The sequence below is a fragment of the Ambystoma mexicanum genome, chromosome 13 (genome assembly GCF_040938575.1).
Source record: "Ambystoma mexicanum isolate Mex_15411 chromosome 13, UKY_AmexF1_1, whole genome shotgun sequence".
In the NCBI taxonomy this organism is placed as follows: domain Eukaryota; kingdom Metazoa; phylum Chordata; class Amphibia; order Caudata; family Ambystomatidae; genus Ambystoma; species Ambystoma mexicanum.
This window is the reverse complement of record NC_090938.1, coordinates 88,544,604-88,564,778: the sequence shown is the minus strand read 5'-3', so window position 1 is coordinate 88,564,778 and position 20,175 is coordinate 88,544,604.

Here is a 20,175-nt window from a genome sequence, read left to right as displayed (position 1 = left end):
CTGGCCTTTATCAAAGACATCAGCATAATCAGCGTATTCGCATGGTATGATATTGTCGCATTGATGTACAACGCTGATAGTAGAATCCTCCACCATAGAGGCCAATATGTGTTGTTTATTTGACACCTCCTGACTGGTAAAGCAATGTTCATTGTAATGAGTCGAAGGATATTGGAGCGATCCCGAAACCCAGTCAACTGCAGGATTGTGAAGGGTTAACCATGCAAGACCAAGTATGATCTCGTACTGTGGAGCAGCAATAACATCGAAGATGATTTCTTCTGAATGGTTATTCGATAACGTCATCTGAACAGGTACCGTCTCCTGGGTTACCATACCAGAAATCAAAACAGATCCGTCCACGGTGTTCACCGTTTCAGGTCTTTTTTTGTTTACAAGGGGTAAGGAACAGTTCTTGGCATAAGTGATGTCTATGTAATTGCTGGTGGCTCCAGAATCAACCATGGCCTTAGAAACCACTTCTCGCTCATCACAACGTAATGTCACCTGAACTAATACAGGTGCATGTTTAGGAATGGTACTGGAGTCCGATGAAACACTCGACATAGGGACTCCTGCTATTGTCGAGTTTTGGCGTTTCCCGCACGCTTGATGGGTTTTTTAGGACATGTTGCCAATAAATGCTCGGAAGAACCACAGTACATACATAAGTGGTTTTTTCTTCGGTTCTCCCGTTCTGCATTGGACAATCGGCCTCTCACGGCGCCAATCTGCATGGGTTCAGGGTCGTTAGAGATGACTGCTGGTGTCTCTGACCGCCCCGAGACTGGCATGAAGGGCTTTTTCTCTCCCTTTCGAGCATTCCTTCGGGCGTCGATTTGTAGAACCAAATCGAGCAACTCTGGAAAACCCGTAGGAACCACAGGAACTGTAGATAAGGCATCTTTCAGTTCTTCAGAAAGACCCTTGTAGAAAACAGCCGTTTTCTTGCTGTCAGGCCATTGGGTTTCCGCCGTCAGTTGATTGAACCGGGCAACGTAAGACATAAGGGGTTGGCTGCCCTGTTGTAGGTTAAGCAACTCTAAATCTGTGGCTTGAGTAGAGTAACGCATGTCAAAGACTTTACTCATAGCAGTCAAGAGATCGTCACAATCGTACAACAAAGGGCCATTTGTTTCCAACAAAGGGTTAGCCCAAGCAGCAGCTGTGCCCCCTAAATGGGAAAGCACGAAGGCTGCTTTTGTGGTTAGATCAGGAAAAGATGTAGGACGGCAAAGAAAATGGAGTCGGCACTGATTTACAAAGGTTCTATAGGTTTTGGGATCACCCGTGAACCGTTCCGGAGGGGCCAAGGGAAACTGAGTGGGCATAACCACATTAATAGTTTCCTGTGGGGGTGCCGTAGTCCCAGATCCAGATGCAGTAGCCATCGGCGCCTGTGCTCCCTGAGGACTACCATGTAGGGCGTCTTGCATAACGTCCATACGGTGCCGTAACATGTCCTGTGCTGTAACCATTTCATTTCTCAAATCGCTGATCAACTGTGTCAAAACAGCTAAAGGATCCGTACCCTCCATGCTTCTGATTCTGTCAGAATGTACCAAAGTATTAACTGAAAAGGATACAATACTCAAAAGGATACAGGAGGTAGGGTCTTCCGGATCCCTGTTCACACGATTTGATAGTCGTGAAGTCAATTGAAGACCTTCCAAATGATACAACCCTCTGGCTGATAAAACAGGCAGAGCGATGGATCACTGGAAAGGGCGTGGGTAAGGTATAGAAAGCCAGCCTAGGACAAATTAAAGTATCATGAATAACTGCTCCAACCTGAGTATGATGAATTAGATAATGACAGGAATGTTCACACTGACCTTTAGATTTGGGTAGAATAATCCAGAAGTCTCTTGATGGATTTGAATGAAGAACAAACGACAAGGAAGGGAAAATTAGTAAGGGAGACTTATCCCGAACGGAACGAGGCTCACGCTAGATACGGGTTGAATTCACCACAGGATAGCGTCCAAAGTTCAGTTCAATGTCACCTTCCAATAATCCTTGAAAGGCTTCCTTCCCACTATAGGGATCAATCCTTCTGTTAATTCCACAGATGCAGGAGTTAGAAGTACACGCGGTTATAAACAGCCGCGAAGAAAATAACGTTTGAAGACAACGTGCGCGTGTGGATTTTACACGCGGGCAGGATTCGCGCAGTCTGGGCCAGCCGCGTGTGAAGACAACGTGCGCGTGTGGATTTACACGCGGGCAGGATTTACGCAGTCCGGGCCAGCCGCGTATGAAGACAGAGAGCGCGTGTGGATTTTACACGAGGACAGGATTCACGCAGCCTTGGCCAGCCGCACTTGAAGACAGAGAGCGCGTGTGGATTTTACACGCGGGCAGGATTCACGCAGCCTTGGCCAGCCGCACTTGAAGACAGAGAGCGCGTGTGGATTTTACACGCGGGCAGGATTCACGCAGCCTTGGCCAGCCGCACTTAAAGACAGAGAGCGCGTGTGGATTTACACGCGGGCAGGATTTACGCAGCCTTGGCCAGGCGCGCTTGAAGACAGAGAGCGCGTGTGGAGTAACACGCGGGCGGTGTTCCCGCAGTCCGGAACAGCCGCGTTTAGAGACAGCGTGCGCGTGTTGAATTACACGCGGGCAGGATTTACGCAGTCCGGGCCAGCCGCGTATGAAGACAGAGTGTACGTGTGGATGTACACGCGGGCAGGATTCCCGCAGTCCGGACCAGCCACGCTTGAAGACAGAGAACGCGTGTGAATTATCACGCGAAGGAATAGCTCCAGGAATCAGCGTGTGGCGGAACACACGCTATTGAAGGCCCAAAAGTAGCTGTAGAAATATGCCAGGATGCAGATCAGAGGTTCAGCTACACAACGCCAATAGATTCGATCAGAAGCAGCGAGTGAAGTTTCTACGCTGCTTAAATACGTAATACCGTAGTTCACGTGACGAAGCAAAAGTCACGTGAAGTTAGCGACGTGAAAAGTGCAAACGTCGTTTTCCCGGTAACGTATCGAATAACCTCCATTTGGAGTAGAACGGTCTAGCTGTTCTACGAGCGTAGCGTCCAGCATGCATGACAAGGCCCCTCTCGTGTTCCCTTGCACACACACACCCCAGCACTGAGGGGCACCTACCAGCAGGCCCCCACTCATGTCCCACTCATGTCCCCTTGCATCCCCATCCCCCAGCAGTGCAGGGCACCTGTCAGCAGGCCCCCACTCATGTACCCCAGCACCCCACCCCTCAGAACTAAGGGGCACCTGCCAGCAGGCCCCCACTCATGTCCCCTTGCACACCCAGCCCCCAGCAGTGCAGGGCACCTGCCAGCAGGCCCCCAACTCATGTCCCACTCATGTCCCCTTGCACACCCAACCCCAGCAGTACAGGGCACCTGCCAGCAAGACCCCACTCATGTCCCACTCATGTCCCCTTGCACCCCCACCCCCCAGCAGTGCAGGGCACCTGCCAGCAGGCCCCCACTCATGTCCTTATCATGTCCCCTTGCACCCCCACCCCCCAGCAGTGCAGGGCACCTGCCAGCAGGCTCCCACTCATGTCCCACTCGTGTCCCCTTGCACACCCACCCTCCAGCAGTGCAGGGCACCTGCCAGCAGGCCCCATTCGTGTCCCCTTGCACACCCACCCCCCAGCACTGAGGGGCACCTGCCAGCAGGCCCACACTCATGTCCCCTTGCACACCCACCCCCCAGCACTGAGGGGCACCTGCCAGCAGGCCCCCACTCATGTCCCACTCATGTCCCCTTGCATCCCCACCCCCCAGCAGTGCAGGGCACCTGCCAGCAGGCCTCCACTCATGTACCCCAGCACCCCCAAACCCCAGCACTGAGGGGCACCTGCCAACAGGCCCCCATTCATGTCCCCTTGCACAACCACCACCCAGCAGTGCAGGGCAACTGCCAGCAGGCCCCCACTCATGTCCCCTTGCACCCCCACCCCCAGCAGTGCAGGGCACCTGCCAGCAGGCCCCCAACTCATGTCCCACTCATGTCCCCTTGCACACCCACCCCCCAGCAGTGCAGGGTACCTGTCAGCAGGCCCCCACTCATGTCCCCTTGCACCCCCACCCCCCAGCAGTGCAGGGCACCTGCCAGCATGCCCCCACTCATGTCCCCAGCACCCCCACCCCCCAGCACTGAGGGGCACCTGCCAGCAGGCCCGCACTCATGTCCCCTTGCACCCCTACCCCCCAGCAGTGCAGGGCACCTGCCAGCAGGCCCCCACTCATGTCCCCTTGCACCCCCACCCCCAGCAGTGCAGGGCACCTGCCAGCAGGCCCCAAATCATGTCCCACTCATTTCCCCTTGCACACCCATCCCCCAGCAGTGCAGGGCACCTGCCAGCAGGCCCCCACTCATGTCCCACTCATGTCCCCTTGCAACCCCACCCCCCAGCAGTGCAGGGCACCTGCCAGCAGGTCCCCACTCATGTCCCCTTGCACACCCACCCCCCAGCACTGAGGGGCACCTGCCAGCAGGCCCCCACTAATGTCCCCTTGCACCCCCATCCCCAGCAGTGCAGGGCACCTGCCATCAGGCCCCTACTCATGTCCCCTAGCACCCCAACACCCCAGCAGTGCAGGGGACCTGCCAGCAGCCCTGCACTCATGTCCCCCAGCACCCACACCCCCCAGCATGGAGGGGCACCTGCCGGCAGGCCCCCACTCATGTCCCCTTGCACACCCACCCCCCAGCACTGAGGGGCACCTGCCAGCAGGCCCCCACTCATGTCCTCCAGCACCCCCACCCCCCTGCACTGAGGGGTACCTGCAATCAGTCCCCCACTCATGACCCCAGCACCCCCAGCCCCCAGCACTGAGGGGCACCTGCCAGCAGGCCCCCACTCATGTCCCCTTGCACCACCACCCCCAGCAGTGCAGTGCACTTGCCAACAGGCCCCCACTCATGTCTCCTTGCACCCCCACGCCCCCAGCAATGCAGGGCACCTGCCAGCAGGCCCCCACTCATGTTCCCTTGCACCCCCACCCCCCAGCAGTGCAGGACACCTGCCAGCAAGCCCCCACTCATGTCCCTTTCATATCCCCTTGCGCCCCCACCCCCAGCAGTGCAGGGCACCTGCCAGCAGGCCCCCACTCATGTCCCACTCATGTCCCCTTGCACACCCACCCTCCAGCAGTGCAGGGCACCTGCCAGCAGGCCCCATTCGTGTCCCCTTGCACACCCACCCCCCAGCACTGAGGGGCACCTGCCAGCAGGCCATCACACATGTCCCCTTGCACACCCACCCCCCAGCACTGAGGGGCACCTGCCAGCATGCCCCCACTCATGTCCCCCTTATGTCCCCTTGTACCCCCACCCCCCAGCAGTGCAGTGTACCTGTCAGCAGGCCCCCACTCATGTCCCCTTGCACCCCCACTCCACAGAAGTGCAGGGGACCTGCCAGCAGTTCCCCACTCATGTCCCCCAGCACCCCCACCACACCAGCACTGAGGGGCACCTGCCAGCAGGCCCACACTCATGTCCCCTTGCACCCCCACCCCCCAGCAGTGCAGGGCACCTGCCAGCAGGTCCCCACTCATGTCCCCTTGCACCCCCAACCCCAGATGTGCAGGGCACCGGCCAGCAGGCCCCCACTCATGTCCAACTCATGTCCCCTTGCACACCCATCCCCCAGCAGTGCAGGGCACCTGCCAGCAGGCCCCCACTCATGTCCCACTCGTGTCCCCTTGCACACCCACCCCCCAGCACTGAGGGGCACCTGCCAGCAGGCCCACACTCATGTCCCCTTGCACACCCACTCCCCAGCACTGAGGGGCACCTGCCAGCAGGCCCCCACTCATGTCCCACTCATGTCCCCTTGCATCCCCACCCCCCAGCAGTGCAGGGCACCTGCCAGCAGGCCCCCACTCATGTCCCACTCGTGTCCCCTTGCACACCCACCCCCCAGCACTGAGGGGCACCTGCCACCAGGCCTCCTCTCATGTACCCCAGCACCCCCAACCCCCAGCACTGAGGGGCACCTGCCAGCAGGCCCACACTCATGTCCCCTTGCACAACCACCACCCAGCAGTGCATGGCACCTGCCAGCAGGACCCCACTCATGTCCCCTTGCACCCCCACCCCCAGCAGTGCAGGGCACCTGCCAGCAGGCCCTCAACTCATGTCCCACTCATGTCCCCTTGCACACCCACCCCCCAGCAGTGCAGGACACCTGCCAGCAAGCCCCCACTCATGTCCCACTCATGTCCCCTTGCACCCCCACCCCCAGCAGTGCAGGGCACCTGCCAGCAGGCCCCCCACTCATGTCCCTTTCATATCCCCTTGCACCCCCACCACCCAGCAGTGCAGGGCACCTGCCAGCAGGCCCCCACTCATGTCCCACTCGTGTCCCCTTGCACACCCACCCCCCCAGCAGTGCAGGGCACCTGCCAGCAGGCCCCATTTGTGTCCCCTTGCACACCCACCCCCGACCACTGAGGGGCACCTGCCAGCAGGCCTTCACTCATGTCCCCTTGCACACCAACCCCCCAGCACTGAGGGGCACCTGCCAGCAGGCCCCCACTCATGTCCAACTTATGTCCCCTTGGACGCCCACCCCCCAGCAGTGCAGGGTACCTGTCAGCAGGCCCCCACTCATGTCCCCTTGCGCCCCCACCCCCCAGCAGTACAGGGCACCTGCCAGCAGGCCCCCACTCATGTCCCCCAGCACCCCCACCCCCCAGCACTGAGGGGCACCTACCAGCAGGCCCGCACTCATGTCCCCTTGCACCCCCACCACCTAGCAGTGCAGGGCACCTGCCAGCAGGCCCCCACTCATGTCCCCTTGCACCCCCACCCCCAGCAGTGCAGGGCACCTGCCAGCAGGCCCCCACACATGTCCCACTCATGTCCCCTTGCACACCCATCCCCCAGCAGTGCAGGGCACCTGCCAGCAGGCCCCCACTTATGTCCCACTCATGTCCCCTTGCACCCCCACCCCCCAGCAGTGCAGGGTACCTGTCAGCAGGCCCCCACTCATGTCCCCTTGCGCCCCCACCCAACAGCAGTACAGGGCACCTGCCAGCAGGCCCCCACTCATGTCCCCAGCACCCCCACCCCCCAGCACTGAGGGGCACCTACCAGCAGGCCCGCACTCATGTCACCTTGCACCCCCACCACCTAGCAGTGCAGGGCACCTGCCAGCAGGCCCCCACTCATGTCCCCTTGCACCCCCACCCCCAGCAGTGCAGGGCACCTGCCAGCAGGCCCCCACACATGTCCCACTCATGTCCCCTTGCACACCCATCCCCCAGCAGTGCAGGGCACCTGCCAGCAGGCCCCCACTTATGTCCCACTCATGTGTCCCCTTGAACCCCCACCCCCCAGCAGTGCAGGGTACCTGCCAGCAGGCCCCCACTAATGTCCCCTTGCACACCTACCCCCCAGCACTGAGGGGCACCTGCCAGCAGGCCCCCACTAATGTCCCCTTGCAACCCCACCCCCAGCAGTGCAGGGCACCTGCCATCAGGCCCCCACTCATGTCCCCTAGCACCCCAACCCCCCAGCACTGAGGGGCACCTGCCAGCAGGCCCCCACTCATGTCCCACTCATGTCCCCTTGCATCCCCACCCCCCAGCAGTGCAGGGCACCTGCCAGCAGGCCTCCTCTCATGTACCTCAGCACCCCCAACCCCCAGCACTGAGGGCACCTGCCAGCAGGCCCCACTCATGTCCCCTTGGACAACCACCACCCAGCAGTGCATGACACCTGCCAGCAGGCCCCCACTCATGTTCCCTTGCACCCCCACCCCCAGCAGTGCAGGGCACCTGCCAGCAGGCCCCCAACTCATGTCCCACTCATGTCCCCTTGCACACCCATCCCCCAGCAGTGCAGGACACCTGCCAGCAAGCCCCCACTCATGTCCCACTCATGTCCCCTTGCACCCCCACCCCCAGCAGTGCTGGGCACCTGCCAGCAGGCCCCCACTCATGTCCCTTTCATATCCCCTTGCACCCCCACCCCCCAGCAGTGCAGGGCACCTGCCAGCAGGCCCCCACTCATGTCCAACTTATGTCCCCTTGGACTCCCACCCCCCCAGCAGTGCAGGGTACCTGTCAGCAGGCCCCCACTCATGTACCCTTGCGCCCCCACCCCCCAGCAGTACAGGGCACCTGCCAGCAGGCCCCCACTCATGTCCCCCAGCACCCCCACCCCCCAGCACTGAGGGGCACCTACCAGCAGGCCCGCACTCATGTCCCCTTGCACCCCCACCACATAGCAGTGCAGGGCACCTTCCAGCAGGCCCCCACTCATGTCCCCTTGCACCCCACCCCCAGCAGTGCAGGGCACCTGCCAGCAGGCCCCCACACATGTCCCACTCATGTCCCCTTGCACACCCATCCCCCAGCAGTGCAGGGCACCTGCCAGCAGGCCCCCACTTATGTCCCACTCATGTCCCCTTGCACCCCCACCCCCCAGCAGTGCAGGGTACCTGTCAGCAGGCCCCCACTCATGTCCCCTTGCGCCCCCACCCCCCAGCAGTACAGGGCACCTGCCAGCAGGCCCCCACTCATGTCCCCCAGCACCCCCACCCCCCAGCACTGAGGGGCACCTACCAGCAGGCCCGCACCCATGTCCCCTTGCACCCCCACCACCTAGCAGTGCAGGGCACCTGCCAGCAGGCCCCCACTCATGTCCCCTTGCACCCCCACCCCCAGCAGTGCAGGGCACCTGCCAGCAGGCCCCCACACAAGTCCCACTCATGTCCCCTTGCACACCCATCCCCCAGCAGTGCAGGGTACCTGCCAGCAGGCCCCCACTCATGTCCCCTTGCACACCTACCCCCCAGCACTGAGGGGCACCTGCCAGCAGGCTCCCACTAATGTCCCCTTGCACCCCCACCCCCAGCAGTGCAGGGCACCTGCCAGCAGGCCTCCTCTCATGTACCCCAGCACCCCCAACCCCCAGCACTGAGGGCACCTGCAAGCAGGCCCCACTCATGTCCCCTTGCACAACCACCACCCAGCAGTGCATGGCACCTGCCAGCAGGCCCCCTCTCATGTCCCCTTGCACCCCCACCCCCAGCAGTGCAGGGCACCTGCCAGCAGGCCCCCAACTCATGTCCCACTCATGTCCCCTTGCACACCCACCCCCCAGCATTGCAGGACACCTGCCAGCAAGCCCCCACTCATGTCCCACTCATGTCCCCTTGCACCCCCACCCCCAGCAGTGCAGGGCACCTGCCAGCAGGCCCCCACTCATGTCCCTTTCATATCCCCTTGCACCCCCACCCCCCAGCAGTGCAGGGCACCTGCCAGCAGGCCCCCACTCATGTCCCACTCGTGTCCCCTTGCACACCCACCCCCCCAGAGTGCAGGGCACTTGCCAGCAGGCCCCATTCGTGTCCCCTTGCACACCCACCCCCCACCACTGAGGGGCACCTGCCAGCAGGCCCCCACTCATGTCCCACTCATGTCCCCTTGCACCACCAACCCCCCAGCAGTGCAGGGCACCTGCCAGCAGGCCCCCACTCATGTCCCACTCGTGTCCCCTTGCACACCCACCCCCCAGCAGTGCAGGGCACCTGCCACCAGGCCCCCATTTGTGTCCCCTTGCACACCAACCCCCAGCACTGAGGGACACCTGCCAGCAGGCCAACACTCATTTCCCCTAGCACACCCACTCCCCAGCACTGAGGGGCACCTGTCAGCAGGCCCCCACTCATGTCCCCTTGCACCCCACCCCCCAGCAGTGCAGGGCACCTGCCAGCAGGCCCCCACTCATGTCCCTCAGCACCCCCACCCCCCAGCAATGAGGGGCACCTGCCAGCAGGCCCGCACTCATGTCCCCTTGCACCCCCACCCCCCAGCAGTGCAGGGCACCTGCCAGCAGCCCCCCACTCATGTCCCCTTGCACCCCCTCCCCCAGCAGTGCAGGGCACCTGCCAGCAGGCCCCACTCACGTCCCACTCATGTCCCCTTGCACACCCACCTTCCAGCAGTGCAGGGCACCTGCCAGCAGGCCCCCACTCATGTCCCACTGATGTCCCCTTGCACCCCCACCCCTCAGCAGTGCAGGGCACCTGCCAGCAGGCCCCCACTCATGTCCCACTCATGTCCCCTTGCACCCCCACCCCCCAGCAATGCAGGGCACCTGCCAGGAGGCCCCCACTCATGTCCCACTTGTGTCCCCTTACACCCCCAACCCCCAGCAGTGCAGGGCACCTGCCAGCAGCCCCCCACTCATGTCCCCTTGCACCCCCACCCCCAGCAGTGCGGGGCACCTGCCAGCAGGCCCCACTCATGTCCCCTTGCACACACACACCCCAGCAGTTCAGGGCACCTGCCAGCAGGCCCCCACTCATGTCCCACTCATGTCCCCTTGCAACCCCACCCCCCAGCAGTGCAGGGCACCTGCCAGCAGGCCCCCACTCATGTCCCACTCATGTCCCCTTGCACCCCCACCCCCCAGCAATGCAGGGCACCTGCCAGCAGGCCCCCACGCATGTCCCACTCGTGTCCCCTTGCACACCCACCCCCCAGCAGTGCAGGGCACCTGCCAGCAGGCCCCCACTCATGTCCCCTTGCACCCCCACCCCCAGCAGTGCAGGGCACCTGCCAGCAGGCCCCCAACTCAAGTCCCACTCATATCCGCTTGCACACCCACCTCCCAGCAGTGCAGGGCACCTGCCAGCAAGCCCCCACTCATGTCCCACTCATGTCCCCTTGCACCCCCACCCCCCCAGCAGTGCAGGGCACCTGCCAGCAGGCCCCCACTCATGTCCCACTCGTGTCCCCTTGCACACCCACCCCCAGCAGTGCAGGGCACCTGCCAGCAGGCCCCCACTCATGTCCCCTTGCACACCCATCCCCCAGCAGTGCAGGGCACCTGCCAGAAGGACCTCACTCATATCCCCTTGCACACCCACCCCCCAGCAGTGCAGGGCACCTCCCAGCAAGCCCCCACTCATGTCCCACTCATGTCCCCTTGCACCCCAACCCCCCAGCAGTGCAGGACACCTGCCAGCAGGCCCCCACTCATGTCCCTATCATGTCCCCTTGCACCCCCACCCCCCAGCAGTGCAGGGCACCTGCCAGCAGGCCCCCACTCATGTCCCTATCATGTCCCCTTGCACCCCCAACCCCCAGCAGTGCAGGGCACCTGCCAGCAGGCTCCCACTCATGTCCCACTCGTGTCCCCTTGCACATCTACCCCCAGCAGTGCAGGGCACCTGCCAGCAGGCCCCCATTTGTGTCCCCTTGCACAGCCACCCCCCAGCACTGAGGGGCACCTGCCAGCAGGCCATCACTCATGTCCCCTTGCACACCCACCCCCCAGCACTGAGGGGCACCTGCCAGCAGGCGCCCACTCATGTCCCACTCATGTCCCCGAGCACCCCCACCCACCAGCAGTGCAGGGCACCTGTCAGCACGCCCCCACTCATGTCCCCTTGCACCCCCACACCCCAGCAGTGCAAGGCACCTGCCAGCAGGCCCCCACTCATGTCCCCCAGCACTCCCACCCCCCAGCACTCAGGGGCACCTGCCAGCAGGCCCGCACTCATGTCCCCTTGCACCCCCACCCCCCAGCAGTGCAGGGCACCTGCCAGCAGGCCCCCACTCATGTCCCCTTGCACCTCCACCCCCAGCAGTGCAGGGCACCTGCCAGCAGGCCCCCACTCATGTCCCACTCATGTCCCCTTGCACCACACCCACCCCAAGCAGTTCAGGGCACCTGCCAACGGGCCCCCACTCATGTCCCACTCATGTCCCCTGGCACCCCCACCCCCGAGCAGTGCAGTGCACCTGCCAGCAGGCCCCCACTCATGTCCCACTCATGTCCCCTTGCACACCCACCCCCCAGCAGTGCAGGGCACCTGCCAGCAGGCCCCCACTCGTGTCCCCTTGCACACCCACCCCCCAGCACTTAGGGGCACATGCCAGCAGGCCCCCACTCATGTCCCCTTGCACACCCACCCCCCAGCACTGAGGGGCACTTGACAGCAGGCCCCCACTCATGTCCCCTTGCACCCCCACCCCCAGCAGTGCAGGGCACCAGCCATCAGGCCCCCACTCATGTCCCCCAGCACCCCCACCCCCCAGCAGTGCAGGGCACCTGCCAGCAGCCCCCCCACTCATGTCCCCCAGCACCCCCACCCCCCAGCACGGAGGGGTACCTGCCAGCAGGCCCCCACTCATGTTCCCTTGCACACCCACCCCCAGCACTGAGGGGCACCTGCCAGCAGGCCCCCACTCATGTCCTCCAGCACCCCCACCCCCCAGCACTAAGGGGCACCTGCCATCAGTCCCCCACTCATGTCCCCCAGCACCCCCAGCACTGAGGCGCGCCTGCCAGCAGGCCCCCACTCATGTCCCCTTGCACCTCCACCCCCCAGCAGTGCAATGTACCTGCCAGCAGGCCCCCACTCATGTCCCCTTGCACCCCTACCCCCCAGCAGTGCATGGCACCTGCCAGCAGGCCCCCACTCATGTCCCACTCAGGTCCCCTTGCACCCCCACCCCCCGGCAGTGCAGGGCACCTGCCAGCAGGCCCCCACTCATGTCCCCCAGCACCCCCACCGCCCAGCACTGAGTGGCACCTGCCAGCAGGCCCCCACTCATGTCCCCCAGCACCCCCACCCCCCAGCAGTGCAGGGCACCTGCCAGCATGCCTCCACTCATGTCCCCTTGCACCCCCACCCCCCAGCACTGAGGGGCACCTGCCAGCAGGCCCCCACTCATGTCCCACTCATGTTCCCTTGCACTCCCACCCCTCAGCAGTGCAGGGCACCTGCCAGTAGGCCCCCACTCATGTCCCCCAGCACCCCCACACCCCAGCACTGATAGGCACCTGCCAGCAGGCCCCCACTCATGTCCCTTTGCACACCCACCTCCCAGCACTGAGGGGCACCTGCCGGCATGCCCCCACTCTTGTCCCCCAGCACCCCCACCCCCCAGCAGTGCAGAACACCTGCCAGCAGGCCCCCACTCATGTCCCCTTGCACACCCACCCCCCAGCACTGAGGGGTACCTGCCAGCAGGCCCCCACTTATGTCCCACTCATGTCCCCTTGCACCCCCACCCCACAGCAGTGAAATGGCAATCCCATGACACAAACCAAAAGTCAACTATGTACATCAACACATGTCCGCCACACGAAGGCGGGCGGTAGCGTCCCTGTGCATTAAAAAAATGTGCGCTAACAAAAAGCCGTATATACAGCTCTGATAAATGTCCCATACTGTGGCCCTCTAGGACAAATGATGTGCAAAGGGGTACGCGACAAACACGGACACCCGCTGTGTCAAAAATAGCGTGTATTTCGGGTGTGCAGGGGAAGTTTTCACACGCGATTGTGCCTGGGCCTGGGCGAGCAGGGTACGTGAACTTCAGGGGCTCGCAGGAAGTTTTACATGCGATTGTGCGTGGGTGAGCGGGGTACCTGTACTTCAGGGGCTCGCGGGAAGTTTTATACGCAATTGGGCCTGAGCGAGCGGGGTATGTGTACTTCAGGGGCTCGCGGGAAGTTTTATACGCGATTGGGCCTGGGCGAGCAGGGTACGTGTATTACTGTGGTGGGCGTGGAAGTACAGGAGGCAAATGCGTGGAAAGCCCACACGCACACGCCAAAAAAGACGCGCTTCGGTGTACGGAAACACGTACACCAGCAGGAAGCAGGCATACGTCGACCCGCGCAGCATAACAGTGCACGCAAACAACAAACAAGCTCAAACGCCAGGATGAATATACTGTTCCTAGCAGCAGTGGCCGTGGGATACCGCAGGAGGGGGAGGAGGATAGTCAGGGCCAGAATTTTCACACCCAGAACCAGCCTTTTTGGGATGCCTGATGACCACGTGTATGGGAGGTACAGGTTTCCACCTCACATAATACTCGACCTGGTCAGTGAGTGGGAGGATGACCTCACATCACCCTCCCACTGCTCACAAGCACTCAGACCCCTGGAGAAGGTCCTTAATGTACTGCACTTCTTGGCCACTGGATCATTTCAGCGGACAAGTGCCATAGTGTTGGCGGTGTCACAGGCCACGCAGTCACGCTGCCTACACCAGGTCTTGGCCATCATGACTGCTCGCCCATCAGTACGCAGGCACATATACCTGCCCAGAACACCTGCAGAAAGGCAGGCTGTCGTCCAGGATTTTTACGGTGTGGCACACTTCCCAAAAGTGGTAGGTGCCATTGACTGCGCCCATGTGGCTCTATGTCCCCCCAGGGCATCTGAGCACATCTATAGAAACCGTAAGCACTGGCATTCCATCAACGTCCAGGTAGTATGTGATGCCAAGGGAATCATCACCTCAACTATCCAGCCACAACAGTTTCATTTACAGAATGTCAACCCTAAACCGGGACCTAGAAGCTGGACGGCATGGCGATACATGGCTGATCGGTGAGTAAAAATGCTGCAGCACATGCATGCATGTCAGATACTGATTAATGTCACAACCCCACTAATGATACCGATCACCACGTCCCCAGGGGACAGTGCCTACCCTCTGAGCACCCACATGATGACGCCAATTCGGAGCCCCACCACGCCACCCGAGGTAAGCTACAACACAGCCCATATTGCAACCCGGGGCATAGTGGAGCGCACATTCAGAGTGCTCAAGTCACGCTTTTGCTCCCTTGACCGGTCTGGCGGGCAGCTGTTATACTCTCAGGAGACAATGAAGATTCTCTGGGACTGTCAGAAGGGACCCCCAGCTCTGTGCACAAAAATCCCTCCTCACCTGTATGAAGATCTTCCAATGAATCTTCCAGAGAAATGGTCCTTAGTTCTCTCCAGGCGGCTTCTGGCTTTTTTATGCAGCTCTTAGAGCAAGCTCGTCTGGAGGCCACCTTGCCAATAGGCCAGTAGCTTGGCAGAGGTGCCCCCCAGCGAGCAAACCCCAATACCAGGGAAAAGCCAAGCTAAAAAACCCTGGTGCAGCTTGAGTGCAATGTTTATAGTAGCTCCGGAGAAGCGAGGGTGGCCAAAGGTGCAGGTAGTAGCCAGCTGACTGATACGATGAAACTGAAGGTTTCCAGATTCAGAAGAGTGATGAAAACACTGGCTCCGTGGAGGTAGGGGCAGCAAGGAAGTAGCAAGGAAGCAAAGGTAAAGCGGGCAAAGAGGGAAAAATCACTCGCAAGCAGGAAGCGAGCGCAAGCAGGAGCGGGGGAAAGGAGAAAGCGGAACGGGGAGCCACAGCCGGGGAGAGGGGAAAAAACGCCAAGCGTACGGGAAAAACAGAGATAGCGGGGACAGCGTTAGGACCCAGGCTAAGCGAGGGTTGCAACGCGTCAGCCCGCCGTCAAAGAGGAATACAAGTACGGCCGGCGTGATGACGCGCAGCAACAACAAGGAAGACTAGACCGTCACCGTTGTTGCTGAGTCGGCCATTAGCGTCCCTTCCATGACTTCCACAGCGGCCACAGCCCTCGAGTCATGACAGTATGACCCCTTCTCCCAGCGGCCCCTCCAGGTTTCCCTGGATGGTTTAGATGGAACTGTTGTAATAGCTTGGGTGCATTGAGATGCTTTATTGGCTCCCAAGATCTTTCTGTCCAGGGGTACCCTTTCCAGAGGATGAGGTATTGAAGTATTCCATGCTTGTAGCGGGAGTCTAATATCCGGGCGACCTCATACTCCTGAGAACTGTCAGTGATATTTGTTTCCTTTTTCTTCTGATGATTATGAGGGTCTGGTTGAAATTTCTTGAAGAGAGAGACATGAAATACTGGATGGATCTTCTGAAGAGGTTTTGGCAAGTCCAGACGGAACGCTACTGGATTTATCTGTCGACAAATGGTAAATGGACCGATGTATCTAGGGGCGAACTTCCCCATGTGGATCCGCTTGGGTAGGTATTTAGTCGACAACCATACCTTATCCCCTACTTGCCAATTTGGACAATCCTTTCTCTTTCTATCAGCCCACTTCTTGTATTCTTGCCGGCTTTCAGAAAGAGTCTCTTGGGCTTGCTTATGAGTCTGTTTCAGGGTTTCCAAAAGGAAATCGATAGTAGGTATATTGGTAGACTGTCTGGTGGATAGAGGTATGTGTCGAGGGTCATATCCATATGTACATCGAAAAGGACTTGTTCCTATGGCTGTATGCGTGGTATTATTATATGAGAATTCGGCCACTGGTATGAGTGAATGCCAGTTATCTTGCGCCTGATTGCAAAAGCATCTAATGTATTGTTCGAGGGTAGCGTTTAACCTCTCTGTTTGGCCATTGCTCTCAGGATGGAAACCAGAGGATAAGGCTCTTTGGATCTGCAACTGCTTGCACAGACACGACCAAAACTTGGAAGTGAATTGTGAGCCTCTAACAGAGACTATGGTTTGTGGAAGTCCGTGGAGACGAACAATGTCTCTGAGGAATACTTCTGCCGTCACGGATGCTGATGGGTGGCCCTTCAAAGGGGAGAAATGGGCCAGCTTGCTGAAAGTGTCCACCACCACCATTATCGTAGTATATCCTTCCGATGCTGGTAGTTCCACTATGAAATCCATCGACATGTGTTGCCAGGGTCCCGCGGGAATGTCTTCCTGTTGGAGCAGTCCTAGTGGCTTGGAAGAACAGTATTTATTTTGGGCGCACACGGGGCATGAAGAAACGTACTCAAATCTATCCCGTACAATGGTTGGCCACCAAAAATGTCTTCTCACCAATTCCAACGTGGCAGCCCTTCCTTTATGTCCAGCTGTGGGGATATCATGACTCCAATGCAAAGCTTGTGACTGGAGTGTTGGAGTCGGTAAGTATAGTGAGTTACCCAGGAACCAATACTTCCCCTTCTGGACTAGAGATAACTTTGAAAGGTCTGTAGCCTCCTTCTGTGCTTCCCACACTTGGTGGAGGAAAGTGTTAATGGCATTAACAAAGCGTTTCCCTTTTAGCATTAACTCCTGACCAACAAATTTCCCAGCTTCTTCTCCCGAGCTCTGCGATAAAGCATCCGCTAAACAGTTCTCCTTCCCAGGTAGGTAAGTGAGTTTGAAATCAAACTGGGAAAAGAAATACGCCCATCTAGCGTGACAAGAGTTTCTACATTCCATCTGCTTTAATAAGCTGAGATTCCGATGATCTGTTCGAACCTGGAAAGGGTGTGCGGCTCCCTGCAATAGATGTTGCCACTCCTCACAGGCTTGACGAATGGCCAAGAGTTCCTTCTCGATTACAGAGTAGTTTTTTCACTGGAAGTAAGGGTCCTGGAATAATAAGCGATGGGATGCTCCAGTTGGTCTTCCTTCTTTTGCAGCAGTGCTGCTCCGATAGCACCATAAGAGGCGTCTGTGACTACTATAAAGGGCAGAGATTGGTCAGGTTGTCGAAGAATAGGAGCGCTGGTAAAAACCTCCTTCAATTGGCGAAATGCGCAATCCGCGTCTGGATTCCATTCAAACTTCCTCTCCTTCTTCAGCAGTGCAGTTATGGGAAGGACAAGGTTGGAAAAATTGGAAATGAACTTTCGGTAAAAGTTGGCCAGCCCTAAAAACCTTTGTATATCCTTCAATGAATTAGGGGTAGGCCATTTAGAGATAGCGCTGGTTTTTGTAGGGTCCATTTCCACTTTATCCTCTGAGAGGATAAAGCCTAGATAGGAAACTGAAGAGGCCTCAAAAATACACTTTTCGGGTTTGGCTAATAGGTTGTGATGTCTGAGACGCCTGAGTACCTCCTTGACCTGTCGTCGATGTTGTTCTAGGGATGAGGAAAATATCAGGATATCATCCAAATAAACCATGACAGATGAGAAAAGAAGGTCGCTGAAGATATTGTCCATGAATCTTTGGAATTAGGCAGGTGCATTTACCAGCCCGAAGGGCATCACCTTGTATTCGAAGTGGCCCAGGGGTGTACGGAAGGCTGTCTTCCACTCATCTCCTTTCTTAATCCGGAGTAAATGATATGCCCCCCTAAGATCCAGCTTGGTAAACCATTTTGCCCCTTGGACTGCCTCCAGAATGTCTCTTATAAGGGGCATAGGGTATCTATCCCTGATGGTTTGGCTATTGAGTCTGCAATAATCTATGCAGGGCCTGAGCTCATTGGTGTCCTTCTTCGGGATGAAGAAGAGGGAATCCCCGGCTGAAGAGGAGGATTCTTGAATGAGTCCATTCTGCAGGTTACTGGTTAAGTATTCTCGTAGAGCTTCCTTTTCTGGAAGGGACAGCGGAAACATTCTCCTAAAGGGTATTTCTGCTCCAGGAACAAGGTCTATCTTGCAGTTTTCTGCTCGGTGCGGTGGTAAAGGACGGGGCTGTATGTCAGAAAACACATCTGCATATTCCTGATATACCAATGGGATGGAGTTTATGCTCCTTGTAGGCAAGGTGTTTTCAAAATGTATTTGCCTCTCGTTCTGATTGAGACAGGATTGAAGACAAAGGTTTGAGTCGAATTCCACCCTGTTTGCTCTTTAGTCTATATGGGGATTGTGCTTCCTCAACCAGGGGATTCCCAATATCACTGGAAAATGGGCAGCCTTGATCAAGTCGAAGACTATCCTTTCTTGATGTAACCGTATTGCTACCAGAACCTCCTTTGTTTCTTGAGTAATCAAACCTGAAGATAGTGGAGAGCCATCCACCCCCTCTCCCGGAATAGGTTGAGGTTTATTTCTCCTGGGAACCTCATGAACTGCAGCCCAGTGATCATCCATGAAACACCCCGCTGCGCCACAGTCTAACATAGCCAAACACTCTACCCGACGATCCTTCGTGACTTCAAGTACAACCTTAAAGACCATTAGCTGAAGGGAAGGATCCGGAATGACTGATGGATTGGTTACACAGGGACTAGCCAAAGAAACCCCTTCCCTGTCCCTGTTCAAGGTCGGGTCGGTCGTTTCCCCCCTTACGAGGAGGTACTTCTGGACAATCTCTGAGGAGATGTTTCTCCGAGCCAAGTTCATGCATAGACAAAGATCCTTACGTCTTTTCCTTTCCGCGGCTGTCAAGGGACCCCGGGTCGTCCCAATCTGCATAGGCTCCTCTCCTTGAGACAAAGACTTTTCAGAAGTAACAGGAGGGATGGAGGCAGGAGTGGGGGTATAGAATCTTGATCTTCTCCTTTCAGCTCTACATTCTGAGAGCCGGTATTCGATTTGGAGAGTCTAAGTCACCAGTTTGTGAAAGAATGCAGGGCGAGACACCCGAGACAGTTCATCTTTTATCTCCTCATGAAGACCTCTTCGAAACAGTGTTTGTTTTGCGGAGTTGGGCCATCCTGTTTCCTCAGCGATCCGCTGAAAATGGTTTATGTAGGTTTGAACGTCTAGGGCGCCCTGTTTAATATCCAACAAGTTCTCATAACACGAATACAAAACTTCAGGTCTTTCAAATCTCTCGCGGAATCTCTGTGTAAAGGTTCCATAGTTATTCAGTACAGGATCCGAGTTGGTTACCATAGGGGTTGCCCAAGCAAGGGCATTTCCTTTCAAGTTAGAAATTAGAAACCCCACCTTGGTCCTTTCCACCTCAAATGTTTTGGGGCGGAAAGTGAAATATATCTGTAAAGCTTCAAGGAATTCCTTTACTCCTTTTGGGTTCCCATCAAATTTGCCACAAGGTAAAGGCATTGGCGGTAGGTCATCACGGTTTTCTTCTTTCTGAGAAATCTGTTGCCTTAGACCAGCATTATCTGCTCGAAGAGCATTGTTTTCTGCTTTCAAAGACTGTAACTCAGCGGTTATTACTTGAATAGCCTGGACCAGTTCTTGATATTGTTCTAGGCTGGCCATCTTTTGCCATTGCAATCTCTCAGGAGACAATGAAGATTCTCGGGGACTGTCAGAAGGGACCTCCAGCTCTGTGCACAAAAATCCCTCCTCCTCCTCCTCCTCTCCTGTATGAAGATCTTCCAATGAATCTTCCGGAGAAATGGTCCTTAGTTCTCTCCAGGCGGCTTCTGGCTTTTTTATGCAGCTCTTAGAGCAAGCTCGTCTGGAGGCCACCTTGCCAATAGGCCAGTAGCTTGGCAGAGGTGCCCCCCAGCGAGCAAACCCCAATACCAGGGAAAAGCCAAGCTAAAAAACCCTGGTGCAGCTTGAGTGCGATGTTTATAGTAGCTCGGGAGAAGTGAGGGTGGCCAAAGGTGCAGGTAGTAGCCAGCTGACTGATACGATGAAACTGAAGGTTTCCAGATTCAGAAGAGTGACGAAAACACTGGCTCCGTGGAGGTAGGGGCAGCAAGGAAGTAGCAAGGAAGC